The following is a 21,260-nucleotide window of genomic DNA, read 5'->3' on the forward strand; positions in this document are numbered from 1 at the left end:
CAGGATAGGACAGGAAAGGACAAGACAGGAAAGGACAGGATAGGACAGGAAAGGACAGGATAGGACAGGAAAGGACAAGACAGGAAAGGACAGGATAGGACAGGAAAGGACAGGACAGGACAGGAAAGGACAGGATAGGACAGGAAAGGACAAGACAGGAAAGGACAGGATAGGACAGGAAAGGACAGGACAGGAAAGGACAGGATAGGACAGGAAAGGACAGGACAGGACAGGAAAGGACAGGATAGGACAGGAAAGGACAAGACAGGAAAGGACAGGATAGGACAGGAAAGGACAGGATAGGACAGGAAAGGACAAGACAGGAAAGGACAGGACAGGAAAGGACAGGATAGGACAGGACAGGATAGGACAGGAAAGGACAAGACAGGAAAGGACAGGATAGGACAGGAGAGGACAGGATAGGACAGGAAAGGACAAGACAGGAAAGGACAGGATAGGACAGGAAAGGACAGGAAAGGACAGGATAGGACAGGACAGGAAAGGACAGGAGAGGAAAGGACAGCACAGGATAGGACAGGATAGGACAGGAAAGGACAGGATAGGACAGGAAAGGACAAGACAGGAAAGGACAGGATAGGACAGGAAAGGAAAGGACAGGACAGGAAAGGACAGGAAAGGACAGGATAGGACAGGAGAGGACAGGACAGGATAGGACAGGAAAGGACAGGATAGGACAGGACAGGACAGGACAGGACAGGACAGGACAGGAAAGGACAGGATAGGACAGGACAGGAAAGGACAGGACAAGAGAGGACAGGACAGGATAGGACAGGACAGGACAGGAAAGGACAGGATAGGACAGGACAGGATAGGACAGGAAAGGACAGGACAAGAGAGGACAGGACAGGATAGGACAGGACAGGACAGGATAGGACAGGACAGGACAGGAAAGGACAGGACAGGACAGGATAGGACAGGACAGGATAGGAGAGGACAGGAAAGGACAGGATAGGACAGGACAGGAAAGGACAGGATAGGACAGGATAGGACAGGAAAGGACAGGAAAGGACAGGACAGGATAGGACAGGAAAGGACAGGACAGGAAAGGACAGGATAGGACAGGACAGGAAAGGACAGGACAGGATAGGACAGGACAGGACAGGACAGGATAGGATAGGACAGGAAAGGACAGGACAGGATAGGACAGGACAGGAAAGGACAGGAAAGGACAGGAAAGGACAGGATAGGACAGGACAGGAGAGGACAGGAAAGGACAGGATAGGACAGGACAGGAAAGGACAGGATAGGACAGGACAGAATAAGACAGGAAAGGACAGGACAGGACAGGACAGGAGAGGACAGGAAAGGACAGGAGAGGACAGGAAAGGACAGGACAGGAAAGGACAGGATAGGAAGGAAGGACAGGACAGGAAAGGACAGGATAGGAAAGGAAAGGACAGGACAGGACAGGCTCAGGTCCACCTCTGTGTCCAACCCTCTGTCTTCACTCGGCTAACGAGCCCCGTTCATCACAGAGCTCATTAAAAGCTCCTCAGCTGTTAATGGTTGAACAAATAGACAAGAGCGAAGGAGACTGTGAAGAAGCTGATGAACGAAGGAAGGAGAGAAGAGGAAGGAAAAGGAGGAGTAAGGACAAGAATGCAGACAGTCAAAACACACCCATCAGAGTCTGCACCTCAGTGTGTCCAACTGTCCCCAGCTGACAGGGACTGAAGGAGGGAATTTAGTCCAGTTTCAGGTTTCCAGTTTCAAAACACTTTTTGCTCTTTTTTTGGGAGAAACCAAAGATGTAGATCAGGGCTCTCAAACTCATTTTCTTTCAGGTTCCACATTCAGCCTGATTTGATCTCCAGTGGGCCGGACCAGTAAAATAATAACAGAAGAACCTATAAATATTGACAACTCCAAATTTTTGTTTTTGTTTTAGTGCAAAAAAACCCAATTAAATGACAAAAATATTTATTTTATAAACTATCCAAACAAAAAAGATGTTAATAACCTGAAAAAACTGAAGTTTCTTAAGAAAAATCAGTGCAGTTTTAACAATATTCTGCCTCCATTTCTCATTAGTCCATGTGCATTCTGGATCAGATCTACAAAGACACTAAACACTGAGGAACAGGGAGAAAAGAGTTCAAGTTGTGCTTAATTTTCTTTAGACATTTCAAATTGTTCCTATTTGTTCAGGTTATTCACATTTTATTGTTTCAGGATAGTTTGTAAATGTAAATATTTTCATAATTTAATGTTATTTTTTGCATTAAAACAAAGACATAAATTTGAAATTTGTATTATTTATAGGAATAATGAAAGTTTTTTTTTTTTTTTCACATCAAACCGAGAAGAAAATCTGCAGTCATTCTTTTTTGTCGGTTCTTCTGCTGTTATTATTTGACTGTAGATCATGTAGAACCTGAACTAAAATGAGTTACACAGCCTTAACTGGAATGCCTGCATTTTGTAAATTTATCCCAGGGGCCAGATTGGAACCTTTGGCGGGACGCATTTGGACCCTGGGACGCATGTTTAATGTAGATGAACACAGCGGTGACTGCAGAAGTGAATAAATGCTGGTGTGTTCAGTGATTTAATACCAGAAACAAATGCCACATTAGATGGAATCAGAACAATCACCTGTATGAGGAGCTACAGAACGAACTGAAGAGCTGAAAACATAGGAGGTAAAAACCACTGATCTGGTTCTGGAGCAAAGGATTGGTTTTATAGTCAAATACTGAAAGACTCATATGTGTCTGCGTCACAATCTAGGAGTTCAGGTTAAAGTGTAAGTGCATGAAAGACGACATCTGACAGGAAAACCTTTGAACCACGATGAAGAACCAGCACAACAAGGTTATCGTTAACGAAAACTGACAAAATGACGAAAACTAGAATTGAAAATAGGACCAATGGCCCTGTATCTTACCGGCCAAATGAAAAGCTTTGGGAAATGTATCCAGATGCCATTTATTCTCCCCCAGTTCTGTGTATTTATTCTATTACAGAAACAGCCCATGTTTTGGTCATATTCCAATCAGATCTGTAAAAAATTCAAATTCCAATTTGATATCATTGATACTGATTTATTGGATCAATCCACTTCCTACCTCTTATAAAGGGGAAATTTTTCAAAGTTGCACCAAATCCAGAATCAGATCCGGATCCAAATAATTTCAATCCCTTGTGTTGACATCATCATACAGAAGCTGTATACCAAGTTTGAAGTCAATCAGAACTGGAGTTTCAGAGAAAAAGATGATTGAAATTTATTCCCCATAAGAGCCCATGTTAAATTTTCCGTCAGTTCCAGATCCAGAAGAAGATCCTGATCAGCATGTGGACATTATGTTTGGGTCATCTCCCCATCAGGGCTGGACTGGGGACATTTACACTGGATATCATTTATATTTACTGAGTTATTGCATCCATCCACTTCCTATCTCTTTTCATGCGGAAATTTTTCAAAGTTGCACCAAATCCAGAATCAGATCCGGATCCAAATAATTTCACTAACTTTTGTTGACATCATCATAAAGCAGCTGTATACCAAGTTTGAAGTCAATCGGAATTGTAGTTTCGGAGAATAAGACGATTGAAATTTTTGTAACGAACGACAGATGACAGACAAAGCCGCCGCCGGACGCTGCATGACAACAATAGCTAACAGCCTGTCGGCTGGTAAGCTAAAAATGATAACTAACTGAAACTATATTGTGTGTTTACAAAACTAACTAAAACTACTAAAAATTATGGATAAAATTCCCTTCGTTTTCGTCTATGTCAGTGTCAGATTGATATGAAATCGATTTATTTCACTCTAGCAATTTTAGCTGCTGGCACCATATGATATTTGACAGTCCGTCACTTGTGGTCACTCTACCTGGAAACATGGAGACTAAAGTTGGGAGAAAACAGCAGAGTCCTGTCTGGGATTTATGTGAATATGATGGAGAAGAGAAAAGATACGACAAAACTAAAATTAATATTAAAACTAACTATTTAGAAAAAAACAGAAAACTGATAAAAACTAACAAACCTGCTCAAAAAACAGATTAAAACTGAGAGAAAAAAAAGTCAAAACTAAATAAAACTAAACTATAATGAAAAATCCAACACTTTTAGAACCTTGATCAGCACTCAATAATTAACGCTATTTTCCATTATTAAATGTTGTTATAAAATTATTTTAAAAGTTTCTTAAAAATGCAGAACAGAAATTGACCAATCAAGTGTTGTGAGGTACGCTCGACGATTTTAGCCTCTCTCTACTTTCAAGTCTTCATCCCTGCCGCCATACTCCATTTTCGGAAGTGTTAATGCCGTTCATTACATTTCTACTACTACTAGACCATGCTACACTGTGAAGGCTGCAGTTCACTACCGCTGTATGAATTTAATCATGGTTGACAGGCCAAACAAATACATGCTCTTCCCTTCATGCCTCACATGTTGGCTCAAATTCTTACCTGCACAATGCATGATTAAATGGTAGTTTACACATGGATAGTGGTGGCACACAACTTCTACTTATCATGCTATCGTAAAATGGCACCACAGGTACAATGCCGCTAGTAATGCAAATGTGTAAATGATAAACTGAGGGAGAATATTGTTAAATTACACTTATTTTTTTCAGTTTGTTAATCTTACTCATTGTTTTAAAGGACAGTTTGTAGATGTAAACCTTTTCATAATGTAAATTAACTTTTTTTGCTCTTAAATGTAGAGAAAAGTTTGAAGTTGACATTATTTCTATATTATTCTGTTATTATTTTACTGGTTCGGCCCACTGCAGATCAAATTTAGCTGGATGTGGAACTGAACTAAAATGAGTTTGACACCCCTGGTCTAAGTACTTAAATTTGCAGTCACATGTTGCAGTTGAATAGATGCACTTTGATCCTGCGGTCATATGTCAACTTGTGTGGTGTAATCACAGATGGATGTGCATCCCCTCTGCATGCTGCACCTCCCTGTTTGGACACAGCCCGTTCTGAAGCGCTCCCAGCTGGCCTCAGCTGCAGCCCATAATGCTCGACGCAGGTTGAGTTAGGAGCACAACAGACGGTAAGCTTCATAATGCCATAACGCCCTGATTCACAACTCCTGGAAAGAATTGGACACGGTGTATAATGTGCGCCGCGTCCATCCAGAAAGCTGTCAGTCAGCCCAACAGCCAGTCAGGGGCAGCCAAAAGTCAAGAGGTGGGATCATGGTAGAAAATATACGGCAGAGATGAGGAGACACCTGAGCGTGTGCAGCTGAATCAGTGACACAGTAACACAGTATTCAAGAGGGTATTAAAAGGTACAGGTGCTGTTTCTGATTCATGACTTGGAAAAGACGACCAAAAAAAACCAAAAACATTTTAAATACTTACAATGCACCTACAGTTGACCAGAAGGGGAGCAGCTCCAGGTTTATTATTGGGGAACAATCACAGGGTGCTGCCTTTAAATCAGGGCTCTCAAACTCATTTTCTTTCAGGTTCCACATTCAGCCTGATTTTATCTGCAGTGGGCTGGACCAGTAAAATAATAACAAAATAACCTATAAATAATGATAACTCCAAATTTTTGTCTTTTTTTTTGTGCAAAAAACCCCCAATTAACTTATGAAAATACTTACTTTTAGATACTATCCAAAAAAAAAGTGAATAACCTGAAAAAACTGAAATTTCTTAAGAAAAATAAGTGCATTTTTAACAATATTCTGCCTCCACTTCTCATTAGTCCATGTGCATTCTGGATCAGATCTACAAAGACACTAAACACTGAGGAACAGGAAGAAAAGAGTTCAAATTGGGCTGAATTTTCTTTAGACATTTCAAATCATTCCTATTTGTTCAGGTTATTCACATTTTATTGTTAAAGGATAGTTTGTAAATGTAAATATTTTCATAATTTAATGTTATTTTTTGCATTAAAACAAAGACAAAAATTTGCAGTTTGTATTATTTATAGGAATAATGTAAGATTATTTTTTTTCACATCAAACTGAGAAGAACATCTGCAGTCATTCTTTTTTGTCGATTCTTTTGCTGTTATTATTTGACTGTAGATCAGATTGGTCTGTATGTGGAACCTGAACTAAAATGAGTTCCACAGCCTTGACTGTGGAATTTTTGCACTTTGTAAATTCATCCCAGGGGCCGGATTGGAAACTTTGGGGGGACACACTTGGGCCCCGGGACGTATGTTTGACACCCCTGCTTTACAGGATGTATTTGTTCACGTCACTCAAAAAAACCCACAAAAACGGGTGAATGTCTGAGCCTCGACACACAAAGAACCACACTTCAAGGACTTCAAACCAGATCTAAACAGACTCACCAGGGTTAGACATTTTTGTCTACAGAGTGCTGATTCCCACCCCTACTTTGATTCCAAAAAAAAAAAAAAAAAAAAAAAAAAAATCCAGATTTTCTACTTATGATTTAACATGACAGGTTGTGTCGTGTGACACAGGGTTTTTTCCTTCCCTGTTGACTGTTTCATATAAAGAGCTTTTCAATGGTTGAACTGCGCAGTACTTCATAAGATTAGAGATGTCAAATAAGTCATTTTATTTAACAGAAATCCACCTTTTCTTCTGTATGCGTTAACACATCTGACAATCCCACAGATTAGTTGTGGAAACTGTTTTATGTGGAGGTCCAGTTGTTCTCCATGGGGATCAGTTGTTTTCATTGGATGTAGTAGTAGATGTTTCCTTATCGTGAATGTAATTTAGTAACAGGGTTTCAGCAGGTTTCGACAAGTTAAGCCCTTTTCAAGAACACTATTAATGCACAACTCCAGAGCACCTCCGATTTTAATGTTGGCGTAAAGACTAGTGACAAATCACAGAACAACTCAACATACTCTGAGTAAGACATGCAATGAGATGTGATTATTTAGGATGTGATTTAGAGCCAAACTCCTCTAAACCATCGATCTCCCACAGATGAACCCTGCTCGACCCTCCTGTGTTGAATTTCATGTTTTAACCATTTCATCAAGGCAAACAGAGCAGCTAACTCATGATCAGGGGTGTAAGAAAATATCGGTATCGCAATATATCGCGATATTTCACTTCACGATACTTTATCAATATTAAAAAGTACTGTGTCAATATTTTTAGGTATTTATTCAAATACAGATATGGCATAGGTTCATTTTTGTTTTAGTTTGTCCAGCTCTTTTATTTCTATATTCACATGTGTATTTTACTCCTTTATTTCTATATTCAGATTGTTTTTTTGTTCTGTTGTTTGTATACTATAAAAGTACTGTTGTGATATAGCAGGTCATAAATGTAGGTTTTTTTTAAAAAATTGATAACAGTGGTTTGTTAAATAATGGATCATTTAAGCATCCTAAAAGCACTTTTTCCTGTCTGAAAGAGGTAACTGTTTTTTTTAATTGGGAATGCACAAAAATAATGTTCTGATGTTGGATGATTCAGGGACTGAACACTGGATTCTTTTCCAATAGAATACGAACATTTAAGCAGGATCTTAAACTGTAATGTCTGTGAAACATTATTTATTTATTTATTTGTGTGTTTTTTTTGTACTGGTAAAACCGCGTGTTAAAACTTTATTTATCATAATGCTGCACTATTAGTTTTTCCAGAAAATAATCTTTTTAAAAAGAAACGAAACAAAAAATATTGCCATTGGAACAGTATCGTGATATACCATATTGTGATCCCAGTATTGTGATTTGTATTGTATCGCCAGCTTCTTGCCAATACACAGCCCTACTCATGATCACATTGGTCATTCATATTCATAAAGTGGTGGTCAGAAGTGCAAACAGTTAATAATATGGATACAACAGACTGTCTAATAGCATTAGAGTAAACCAGTAATTTTTCTGAACGCTGCAGAAAAGCACACTGGTAGTACTGGAGAGTTTTAGTTTGTCCTGTTAAATTTTTACTTTGAAGTGGGTTTAACATATCAGTTGAACTTTCAACTGGTTGATTGTTTGGATCATAAAGTCTGATTTCCTTCATCGTGATCTTCATCACACATCCAGGGGTTAAATATAGGGGTTAAACCAGTGGTTCCAACCATTTTGTCTCCTGACCCCATTTTAACATCACATATTTCTGTTGACCCCAGACATTCAAAACGCAAACTTTTTTTTTTTTTTTTGCTAAAATTCATTTGTTTTTGATCCTGTAATATTTTTCTATACTGTGTTTCAAATCCAGGTCAATGTTAGAGGACATTTAGTCTATATAATGTAGATTGTTGTGGACGGAGGCAGTAAAGCCAGGTGTAGATTATTGTACAAGAGAATTGAGGGATTGAAAAAGAGGGAGAATTGGATTTTCCTTGGTCAGGATATGTACAGTCAGTCCAGCTTGGATTTACAAGGCTGACAATTAATACTGAACAAACAAGAACTCAAACTCTGAACTATGAAAGAGCTGCAGCATCTGAAACTGACCACAATGAACATTTGACAGAGAAACAGAACCACAGTGCTGCAGTTTCACAACCACAGATTGGGATTGGCTCTGTCAACACAGATTTTTCATTAGTAAGTTTTTATTTTTACTTTTATCAATTACTAGAAATTTCAGGTGACCCCACATAGGGTCCCAACCCCAAGGTTGGAAAACATTGGGTTAAACACTGTTAAAGCTGCAGGAGACTTTTGTGACCAATTTTTCATCAAATCTGTCAAACCTGAGTCATCGTCATCCTCAGTATCATGAATCTGTAAGTCTGTCTGTCATTACTCACCTGAATCTCTTCCCTCACAGTGAACAGTTTCGTAGTGCCATCCACCAGAAACAAACCATGTGTTTACAGAGTCGGGAGGAAACTCGGGCATCTTCGGAATTTTGTTGCGACGTGCATTGTGGGAAATGGAGGTTTGCAACCATTTGATATTATATGGATGAAACAGACACGACGCGGAAACGGCTGAAATGTGGAAACGGCTGAAATGCGGAAACAGCTGGAGGAATATGCATAGAGGGAAGGGAGCTTCTGCTGTTTCTGTGTCGTGTCTGTAGCAGCTGCTGCTGTCAGGCCGCTGTGCGAGCCTCCGTTTTCCACAATGCACGTCATGACAAAATTCCTCAGATGCCTGAGTTCCCTCCTGGCTCTGTTTGTAAACACATGGTTTGTTTCTGGTGGATGGCACTAAGAAACTGTTCACCATGAGGGAAGAGATTCAGGTGAGAAATGACAGACTTACAGATTCATGAGACTGTCAGTCTCCCGCACCTTTAACTATGGTGATGATCCTGAAGTGAATACAGAAGAACTCATGATGGCAGCAGGTGGCTGGTGGTGTTACTGTCACATGAACTCGTTTGTCCGTCCACTTCTCTCAGCTTCTCTTAATTTGCTCCATTTTCCCAACGATCAAAACACAAGCAAAGTGAAGCTAGTAGAAATAGAATATACACGTCTGCAGTTGCACACTGGCTTACAGTGGGTGAATGGAAGTGTAGAACGCTGCAAGTGTGTTCCACCAATCTGTGTCCTTCAACACAGCAATCCATTTATAAACCTGTGAAGATCTACAGCAGTTTACTTATTCTAAACTAGTTAAGAACCCACAGAAACCCTGAATGAGTCCACATGTTCCCAAAATGTGAGACTGTTAAATTAAGCATCTTGGGCTGTTAATCTGTACAAATTCCAAACTTTGACTGTACAATATTAAAAGTGACTGTATGAAATGAATGGGCTATAATGTAGATATAACAGACATATTAATAATAATAATAATAATAAATAGTGACTAATAATAAACTCATTTTTAAAGCACCACATTGCCTAATATAAGCCATACCTGCCAACGTCTGACTTCCAGTTGAAGGCCACACAGAACAAAACTTGGCCAACTTGGACATGTGATTTACTTTTATTTTCCACACTGGTTGGGACACATTTGTGCACAAAAACACAAGTCAGGCAAACGTGCATCATTGCATTTTCATGTCACATGCTGGCTCTGGGGTGGAGGGTCTGGACTGAGGTTTTAAGCCCGCTACATACTCCACAAGAACAGACAAAAGGGCTGAGTCCTTTCTGTCCCCACCCCTCCCACTGTCATAGACTTACTCACAAATAGTTGATTTTTTTGATTCCTAGATGGATCCATCGTCTGATCTTCTCCAACTATCTAAACCTCCAGATGCTGCTGCAGCTGAACTCTAGATCACTTTGGATCACTTTAAATCACTGCACCCTGAATTGTGTAAATACTGTACACTGACAATACATGTAGTTTTCTGTAGATTTTTAAATTATAACTGTTTTGTTTACATTAGTGTACAGGAAGTTTTTTTAGAGTAAGTTTTCTAGTAAGTTCTTTTTTACAGAATAAACTAACCTTAATGCTAATGTGGTTACTAACCTGCCTGTTTGGTTCTTTCTTTCTTTCTTTCTTTCTTTCTTTCTTTCTTTCTTTCTTTCTTTCTTTCTTTCTATCTATCTATCTACCTCCCTCTCTCTCTCTCTCCATCTATCGTCTCTCTCTTTCCATCCATCCATCCATCCATGCATCCCTCTCTCTCTCTCTCTCCATCCATCCATCCATCCATCCCTCTCTCTCTATCACCTTCAACCACCAATATTTCCTCTAAATCCCATCCTAGCTCTGATGCAGTTGGATCCACTTTTCTATCATTCATTCATATAATAGTGAAATAGTGCCTTTAATCTGTCTGCAGCTCCATAGAATGACCAAACATGACCTTTGACCTGAACTCATTTGAACATCATGGTGGAAAATCCAGTCCAATCCTTAGGTTGGACTTTTCAAATCTAACAGAACATTCTGGTCCCCCTTGGAGATTCTATTGTTGTAAATCTGTTCAACACACTAGATTTATCCATCAAATCTATCAGCTGTAGAATCTACGAGGAGGGACACATGTTCAATTTGAAGGACAACTGAGAAGGTTGAACACTGATCCATTCCATGGAGAAGTGAACGGACCATCCAACTGATCACCTAAACAGGTCTGATTTACTCAGGTTTGGTGTTTTTTTTTGTCAGATTTGTTGCTTTAATGCACAGGTGTCAAACATGCGGCCTGGGGGCCAAATCCGGCCCACCAAAGGGTCCAATCCGGCCCATGGGATGAATTTGTGAAATGCAAAAATTACACTGAAGATACTAACGATCAATGGTGTTAAAATCATTTTAATTCAGGTTCCACATACAGACACATACAGTCCAATTAGATTTCAAGTGGGTCAGAACCAGTAAAATATTATCAGAATAACCTATAAATAATGACACCCCCAAATTTTCTTTGTTTTTTTGGTGTAAAAAAGTAAAATTACATGAAAATGTTTACATTACCAAACTATACTTTTACAAAAAATGTGAATAACCTGAACAAATATGAACAAATGGAAATGTCTTAAGAAAAATAAATGCAATTTTACCAATATTCTGCCTGTTACTAAATGTTTTGTGTGATTGTAACGCACATGTGTAAATGATAAACTGATAAAACGAGGAAGAAAATTATTAAAATGTTAAAATTGCACTTGTTTTTCTTATGACAATTCAAGTTGCTCATATTATTTAGATTTTTAAGGAAACTTTGTAGATGTAAACCTGATCATAATATAAGTTTACTTTTTTCACTGTTATTTTACTGGTTTGGCCCACTGGAGGTCAAATTGGGCTGAATGTGGAACTGAACTAAATGAGTTTGAAACCCCTGCTTTAATGGAACTCCTTTCCAGTTGAGTCAATCATGTCCTTATGAATCCAACAGAGTTCAGACTTAGTTTTACAGACATGATCAGGATAAAGGATCCATTTGGAGATGATGGATCTGACTGTTTTACTGCAGGAACTGAGTCATGCATCACCGAACATGGACCAAAAGGAGTTTACAGACACAATTATGCATTTGACTGAGACACACACACACACCTATTTATAAAATAAATCCAAACAGAGTAGACCAGGACATGTCCTTTGTTCAATTTCTCACGGTGGCATGAACGACACAGTTCATTTTGACCAGGACATTTCATACTTCAGGAGAGACTCAAGTGCAGAACACCTGGGAAGTCCTCTGGTGCTTCCGCTAGGGATGCAACGATTCCGATACCAGTATTGGGCATCGGCTCCGATACTCAGTGTGTGTACTTGTACTCATATTCGTAAAAGTAATCTGATACAACTGCACCGATACCACTTACGGCCGTGTGACATTCCCAGTTCAGTGCAGTAGGTACAAGGAGGAGGAGGAATAATGTGTGGGGAATGTGAAGAGTGTGGAGATTTAACTAAATAAATGACGGTGATAAATGTAACGATGACTGCAAGTAACGTTCCAGACACAGACGGATACAGACGCAGCGTTCTGTCCGTCCTCTGCGTACATTCCATCCGTTTTCCAGGTGCTGGTGGATGAGTACCCAGACGGAGAATACCAGCAGAACCGCGGAGATAGAGAATCTGTTCAAAGAGCCACTGTGTGAGTTAGAGAAAAACTACTGACACATTTAGGACAACTACCCAGGGTTGGGCCAGTTTCCATCCTACTGATAATACTATTGGGGTACGGAGCGGTGCGGACCACCGCCAGCAGAAGTGAAAACCAAACTTCTGGCTCATTTCTCTTTTCTCTTCCTGCTGAAGCTAAGCTTCTAAACCTTACCAGAGAAAACACTGCAATATTAGTATCACAGTAGTGTTACCTCTGTCGTCTCCATGTTTGTTATTACTGACTTTGTTCTTCTCATAAAACTTTCCTCTTCTTCATGGTATTTGTCCAGTATGGTTAATTCAGAGCGGCGCCCCCTGGTGGATTAATTGACAACGCTCATTCCAACACATTAAATGTCAGTAGCAGCACTTTGTTCCAGTCAGACTAATGACAACGACAATAAAGCACATTTACAAAAGGAACTAACAACTGGAATGGGTTTGTTAAGGACTCGTATTGGTACTCAGTATCGGCAAGTACTCAAATGTAAGTATAAAAGTGGTATCGGTGCATCCCTAGTTTCCGCATTAACCACATCCACTTCAAATTTCAGACCAATTGCCGTTCTGCTGGGATGATGTGTCCCACACCAGGGCTGCAAGAACAAAATGACGTCATTCTTTCTCCCAGCCCTGGGAATGAGAACAAATGTGTCTGTTCTTGCGGAGTATAGAGGAGGCTTCAGGGGTTATAAAGTCAGTCAGGGGTTGGAAAACACAGCACTCCGTTACAAACACAACCCAGTGTACTCACCGGTAAGGTAGCATGTTCTATGGGCGTTCCCTACAGCAAGAAACATAAACTGGTGAGTTCAGCAGGTGGGAAAACAGAGATATGTGTGTTATTAATGGGGGAAATGAAAAAGTCAAAGGAAAAGGAGGGAGTGGAACGACTGCATGGAAATAAAGCTCCTGAACTGAACCAGCATGAGGACATTGGCAGCTTCTTCCACCTCTGTGTGCAAAGTATTTATTGCATATGGGCCCAGGAGATGATGCTAATCTGGTTTCATCTGGTATCTGCTGAGACACCGTGAAGAGCTCAGTAAATCCTGGACACACCACAGAGCGGCCGCCGCCAAACCCTCTGAGTGCAGAAAACTGATCAAGGAGCTTATACGCCATCAAACTGGAGCTGTGGTCCCAGTCCAAAATTTCCTCTCTAATTTTCACATGATTATTTTCACTCCTGAGGGCTTTTCATGCCTTTCCCCTTCCATCTGTAAATATGAGCTCTATTCAGTTATGATTATTTACTCAGCCCTAAACTCTGAGTGGAATTATTAGTTCTTGGATAAGCCAGTGTTTTCTTCTCTAGTGGGGACATGGATGTGAAACCCTCCTCAAGTACTTCATTTCTGTTAAAACAACTACTTAAGCATAAACAACCTAAACTAAACATCTATTACTGTTACAGTGTTGGATCAGTGAAGGGTCAGTGTAACAGTTGTGTATGTTTACTGCATAAGGATTTATTTATCCAAGTGTCTATTATCACAGGTCCAATCAGTGTCCTGGTTCTGTCCTCTGTAGACTGGTACCCTGTCCCCCTGTGGACGCAGTACTGTGGACAGAACCATCACACGTGGGTCTATCTGGGTCCAGGACAAGGACGGGGGACCAGTTACCGGATCTTTGCAGATTCTAACAGTTTGTGGTCCAGACTCGTATGGTTTCCATAAATCTGTGCGTCCAGGAGGAAACGGTCCAACTGGGTTCAACAGTGTCATATGTAGTCCACACCTATATGCGGCGCTGCCCACAAACACAGACAGAGCCTATGGCAGGATCCACTCAAACCACAGAAGAACGCACTGAGTATGTGCAGGAGGTTCCGTCCTTGGATTTCTTCTTCTGGTCACATGGTCCTATGGTTGTCATGGTTTCCATACAGTGGTGTTGGTCCTGTCCATACGCCAACACCAGGGGGGCGGAGCTGGGACATGTTTTAGCTCTGGGACCCGTTCGACAAAAATACTGTTTCAGGCACCGACAACGCCAGTGTCATGTGACCAAAGGACCAAACCATAGTAAACTATGCATCTTTTGTGACACTCATAAGGAGACAAACAATGAACCCCTAAACTCCAGAGTGACAAAGTAATGAGCAGAATCCATGCTGCTACTAGAAGAGTGTTATGGAGGAGAACGCTGTAGACAGAGCACAAACAGACCTTCAGCTGGGACTGTGTCAACGTGTAACTGGTACGTATGTGAATCTGAGAAGCTGCTTCAGTATGGGGTCAGGAAGATGTCGAAGGATTAGAGTACATAACACAGATCTGTGTGCATATTAGTCTGTAGTTGTGCAAAAATAAATCTGTGTAAACTGTTGAATGAGTTCAGTCGTACATTAAATGTATTGTGTGGATTTTATCAGAATATGAATGAATACATTTTGACATCAAGAATTATGAAATACAACTGTACGATTGTTCTTTTCTCCATCACAAATACGAATTCACCAACGTGACTCTACTGTCCAAAATCTGTCCCCACTTCACAGACATTATTTCTGGAACAGAGGATCCACGGATTCACAGTGGGGACAGATTTTGGACAGTAGAGTCACGTTGGGGAATTTGTGTTTGTGATGAGGAAAGAATAATAGTAAAGTTGCATTTCTTGTTTGTAATTCTTGATGTTAAAACTTATTCATTCATATTCTGATAAAATACACACAATACATTTAACGTACGATTGAACTCATTCAACAGTTTATAAATATTTATGATTTAAACAACTATAGACTAATATGCACACATTTCTATCTTATGCACATGAATATTTTGACACCAACCTAACCCCATACATGTGTTATTAGATCGACCCAAACAGATAGGGCAGTGATGACACACACACACACACACACATATATATATATATATATATATATATACACACCTGATCTGATCTCTTGTCAATAACAGTATGAACAGTCTGCCTTAAAGATCTGATCTGAGAAATAAAACTGATTTGTCTGGACAGTTAAGTTGTTGAAACCAAGTTATTTTGCTGAATACATCACATTACCCAGAGGATGAACTTAGAATACAGAACACAGTAAAAGCAGTGGATGAACTAACAGTATGAAAAACACTTCTTTAACTCTACTTCTGGTTCTTGTGTTTGTCTTCAGTGACATCTACTTCAGCTCAGTGGAACTCCACTCTTTATACGACCACATCTTATTTCAGAGGGTCATGCCACCCAGCTTTTTAGATCCATAGCATCTGATCTACTTAGGAGGCCCTGCGCTGTATGAGTGTGTGTGTGTTGAAGTGTGTGTGACGGGGTCACATCCGGGGCTCATGGGAGTGTAAGAAAAGCTGCTTAGAAGTGCTGGAAAACACTTAGCTCAACCACCGTGTGGTGTGTGGCCTTATGGCCTTGTGACCTGCTCTCACCAAATCTGTGTGTGCAATCATGTTAAAATGAACCCCACTGTGTGTGTGTGTGTGTGTGTGTGTGTGTGTGTGTGTGTGCGTGTGTAGTCACTTTTATGGGAACTGTCTGTGCTTCAAGTTATCCAACAAGAACAAAGCAGGAACATGCATGTTCACTGGAGGCTGTGGACATAAATACATCCATTCACCACTTGATCACTATTATCATCATTTTTAATTAATATTGAATGAAGCAAAGATCTATACAACACAATACATGAAAATAAACCTTCAAACTGAGCTATTCAAAATGGGAAATTCCCAACAAATTACAAATGTTTGCAGTTAACAGTAGCCTTCATTTAATTTTTAAATTTTTTTTTTCATTGCCACCAGCTGTGACATACATTTGTGAATGTACCTTCATTCATTTAACTACAGAGGTGGTGTTTAAAATGGCAACACGACAATGTTAAATGTGCAATAACTACAGGAGAAGGTGATTTAGGTGACGGGCAAGGTGAAGTAAATGAATATGACTGAACATTTATGACAAGACTTAGCACGGGTTTATTTATTTAAAAGTACATAAATTCACACAACCCCTCCACCACCCACACACACACACACACACACACACACACACACACACACACACTACTACACACACACGCACACACACCCACACACAATTCTACTCTATATTTTGATTAATTAGCCTAATTGTCTTATAAACTGGACACATGATCATATAAAAAGTTATCAATGTATCAGCCTTTTACAGTCATGGTTATAATATTTTCACCTCTAAAATTAAAGTTTACATTAGTGATAGGGGTGTTAGAAAATATCAGTTCTGCAATATATCGTGATATTTTATTTCACAATACTGTATTGTTATTAAAAATTACTGTATCGACATTTTAAGGTATTTATTCAAATGTAGATATGGCAGAGGTTCATTTTTGTTTTTTGTTTTTTTTTTTATTGTTTACATTATTTATTATTATTTAACACTGTTTTATTAAATAATAGTTATTGGAATCATCCTAAAAGCACTTTTTACTGTCTGAGAGGCAGATGGTAGTTCCTTTGTTGAGACAAAATAATGTTCTGATGTTAGTTCTGAACTAATAGAATATGAACATTTGAGCAGGAGCTTCAACTGTAATGTCTGTAAAACATAAGTTCAGTTTGAACACAGGAACATTTCGTGATTTTGTAGCATTAGATCCTGTTGGGATCAAATAAAAATGTGTTTAGTGTTTGTGCAGATTTCTGGTGTAATTCAGTTCTTCCAGGAGATAATCATTTTTTAAAAAGAAACAAAAAATTTCCTTTTTAACCTCCTAAGACCCAGGAAATGTCAGCAAAGGACAAGTTCTTTTTTTAAATTTTTTTATTAAATACGTGCCTATATCGGAAACATCACGATGCAACAGTTTTTTCAGATGCAGTTTTTTTAAATTTTTATGGAATGTCCTTTGCGGTGGACAGTTTTCTTCTTTTTTTCGTATAAAGTTGAGAAACTCTTGTCCACAAATGTGGGCAGTGGGTCTGAGGAGGTTAACAGTATCATGATATATCGTATCGTGATCCTAGAATTGTGATTTGTATCGTATCACCAGATTCTTGCCAATACACACCCCTAATTAGTGACAATTAAAAAAAGTCTTTCCTTTCCTTCATAAGGTCTAATACAGAGGACGGCAGTGACGAGGACAAGGACCCTGCAGGACGGTGGGATGTGCTGTGTTTGAATGCTGTGACTGCAGTATAAACTCCAGGCTGCTGTGTGCATGTCTGTATAATGTGATTGGAGCAGGGCTGTGAAGTCAACAGCCTGAGCTGCTGTGTAATCTGGGCCTGCTGACCTGACCAGCTCACCCTTTAATGAGCTTACTGGACCCCATGTTAACGATCTAACCCGTAACAAGCTCATACTATGACCGACTAAAGCAGATTGTCCTGCCCTGTGATGTGTCATGCCAACAAGCAGAGGGACTGCCCAGTGCAGCTTATGTAACCATGACACCCACATGTCAGCAATATGAGCTGCACAAAACAGCAACACCAGGGGCAACTCAACGGCCCCCTGGTGGTGGGTTCGATTAGAGGTCACCGGCCCCGCCTCTTTACATCTTACATCATTTCATCCATTACATATACACGGTCCATGCCAGAGCTGGTGTCGTTACGGTAACAGTAGACTGATGGTCAGAGTTAGTTCAGTGACCATAACTGAGGATCTACTCAAATATCTACTAAGTGCCACCTCCTTCTTAATTGGAAATCTACCACAGCCATCCAGCACACAATGGATTAATGAGGTTATGTCCTTTTTAAAAGTAGAGAAAATTACATATTCAAAACGGAGAAACGTGAACAAATTCTACAATGAATGGCAACCGTTTATGGATTTTTTTGAGACAATGAAACCCCCCCTCCTTTTTTTTTTTTTCTTTTTCATTATTATTATTTATTTATGTATTTTCTAATGTTTATGTCAACAATTTAATTATTTTATTCAGACTATGTCTTAGTATTCTTTTCATTGTATTGTTTGTCGGGTTTCATTGTTATTTGTTCCTAAAAATATGCAAATCTAAAAGTAATGGTGTTTACAAACCTGGTTAATGTTGACATCAGTTTGCCATGATATTGGTATGTACCTTTAATTCTCTTGTATACACGTCAATAAAAATATGAAACAAAAAAAAAAAAGTCTACTGAGGAGGTTCAGAAGGTGGAAGGAGTCGTCCACAAACTAGGAGGATGGCGCTCCAATTTCTGTCTTTTGCGGATTGTCATACTTTTGTTGTTGTGTGGACAGGCTCTATATGTCAGTGACGCTAAACCCAAGGCTGTGATAAATATGACACATTCTAAAGCTCTTTGGTCTGTACAAAACCATACTGACATAAACCCTTTAACGATCAACTTACAAATGTAAAGACTGCTTGAGTAGAGCGGAACATGTCATTACTTTTATGTCATCCAGTACTTTCATTTGTACATGCTCTATTTTGTACATACATCTTTACTGAGTATTTTTTCTTTTATTTAATACCTAAAGTTGTATTCCTTTTTTTTTCATTGTTTCCACTGTGTGAAAACAGGGCCCATCAGACACTATGGGACAGTATTTATAGTATAGTATCACCTTCGCAGAGGATCCAAATGCAGATCACAGATTGGGTGATCCAGATTGGTCAATACGTAGCCACTAGGGATGTAACAATTACCAGTATAATGATAAAGTGCAGTAAAATTTCTGACAGTTAGTATTACTGTTTAAATTCTAATTATTGTGATAACCGTGTTCGATTACCGCACTTTGAAAATCACGGTGATGCTCTTCGTTTCCTGGTCAAGCAGAGGCACTCCAGGCGTGCGTATGCAGTTTGTAATGTTTGGCTTCTGAAAACATGGTGGAGGCACCTGCATGGACACAGCTCCAGAGTTTGGGGATAATGGGCTCCAGCAAGGACCCCGTCCGTCCGATTACGTGCGCACGGACCCGGGTCCGTCCGAGCGAGTGAGTGAGCGCACAGACCCGGTTCATTCGAGTGTGCGCGCGCACGAAGCAGTCCACGCTACTGTAAAACCCTCCCCGCCCCCACTGCTTCAGATCCTCATCCAGCAGAGATCTGTCCAACTCCTTTTTTCCCCACTCAAAAAAACATTTAGGAATCGATAGGAGACTTGATAAGGAATTGGATTGGTAAACAGAATCCACAATAACATTAATATTGATAAAATCCTATGAATTTCCACCCCTGGTGCAGATATCTCTTATGGCCATAAGGTGCTATCTTTAATTTGTATGTTTGATGTTGACACGTTAATATTTTAATGTTTCTGCCACAGAAAGTACATTGTGTGTGTTATTTATTTGTTGTTTTTTTTTTTTGTTTTTTTCAAAATGCAACATGGTTACATTATTTCAGTGTGTGTATAAGTAGTTTTTGAACATTTTGAACACATTACAACAATACCGTGATAATAATGATAACTGTGATTATAGTGATAACTGTAATTTTGGTCACAATAACCGTGATAGGAAATTTTCATATTGTTACATCCCTAGGAGCCACATGTGTCACCGTGTCGTAACCAGGGGTGTAAGAAAATATCGGTATCGCAACATATCACGATATTTCACTTCATGACACTGTATCTATATTAAAAACTACTGTATTGATATTTTTTAGGTATTTATTCAAATGCAGATATGGCGTAGGTTCATTTTTGTTTTAGCTTTTCCAGCTCTTTTATTTCTATATTCACATGGGTATTTTACTCTTTTATTTCTATATTCACATGGGTATTTTACTTCTTTATTTCTATATTCACATGGGTATTTTACTCTTTTATTTCTATATTCACATGGGTATTTTACTCATTTATTTCTATAGTCACATGGGTATTTTACTCCTTTATTTCTATATTCACATGGGTATTTTACTCCTTTATTTCTATATTCACATGGGTATTTTACTCCTTTATTTCTATATTCACATGGGTATTTTACTCTTTTATTTCTATATTCACATGGGTATTTTACTCTTTTATTTCTATATTCACATGGGTATTTTACTCATTTATTTCTATATTCACATGGGTATTTTACTCTTTTATTTCTATATTCACATGGGTATTTTACTCTTTTATTTCTATATTCACATGGGTATTTTACTCTTTTATTTCTATATTCACATGGGTATTTTACTCTTTTATTTCTATATTCACATGGGTATTTTACTCATTTATTTCTATATTCACATGGGTATTTTACTCATTTATTTCTATATTCACATGGGTATTTTACTCTTTTATTTCTATATTCACATGGGTATTTTACTTCTTTATTTCTATATTCACATGGGTATTTTACTCCTTTATTTCTATATTCACATGGGTATTTTACTCCTTTATTTCTATATTCACATGGGTATTTTACTCCTTTATTTCTATATTCACATGGGTATTTTACTCATTTATTTCTATATTCACATGGGTATTTTACTCTTTTATTTCTATATTCACATGGGTATTTTACTCATTTATTTCTATATTCACATGGGTATTTTACTTCTTTATTTCTATATTCACATGGGTATTTTACTCATTTATTTCTATATTCACATGGGTATTTTACTTTTATTTCTATATTCACTTGGGTATTTTACTCTTTTATTTCTATATTCACATGGGTATTTTACTTTTATTTCTATATTCACATGGGTATTTTACTTCTTTATTTCTATATTCACATGGGTATTTTACTCTTTTATTTCTATATTCACATGGGTATTTTACTCTTTTATTTCTATATTCACATGGGTATTTTACTCTTTTATTTCTATATTCACATGGGTATTTTACTCTTATTTCTATATTCACATGGGTATTTTACTCT

The 21,260-nt window shown here is 38.7% G+C and overlaps 1 protein-coding gene and 1 long non-coding RNA gene across 2 annotated transcripts in view; one reads left to right on the plus strand and one right to left on the minus strand.

The window, feature by feature from the left end:
- The window catches only part of exoc6b (exocyst complex component 6B), a 252,990-nt gene that overhangs the window by 82,644 nt on the left and 149,086 nt on the right, over nt 1-21,260 (minus strand).
- LOC115438532 (uncharacterized) lies at nt 10,558-18,586 on the plus strand. The gene is made up of 3 exons (XR_003938099.1): nt 10,558-10,982; nt 13,752-13,756; nt 18,576-18,586. It is a non-coding gene; the product is annotated as an uncharacterized LOC115438532 (long non-coding RNA).

Source organism: Sphaeramia orbicularis, chromosome 18 (genome assembly GCF_902148855.1).
Source record: "Sphaeramia orbicularis chromosome 18, fSphaOr1.1, whole genome shotgun sequence".
NCBI classification, from domain to species: domain Eukaryota; kingdom Metazoa; phylum Chordata; class Actinopteri; order Kurtiformes; family Apogonidae; genus Sphaeramia; species Sphaeramia orbicularis.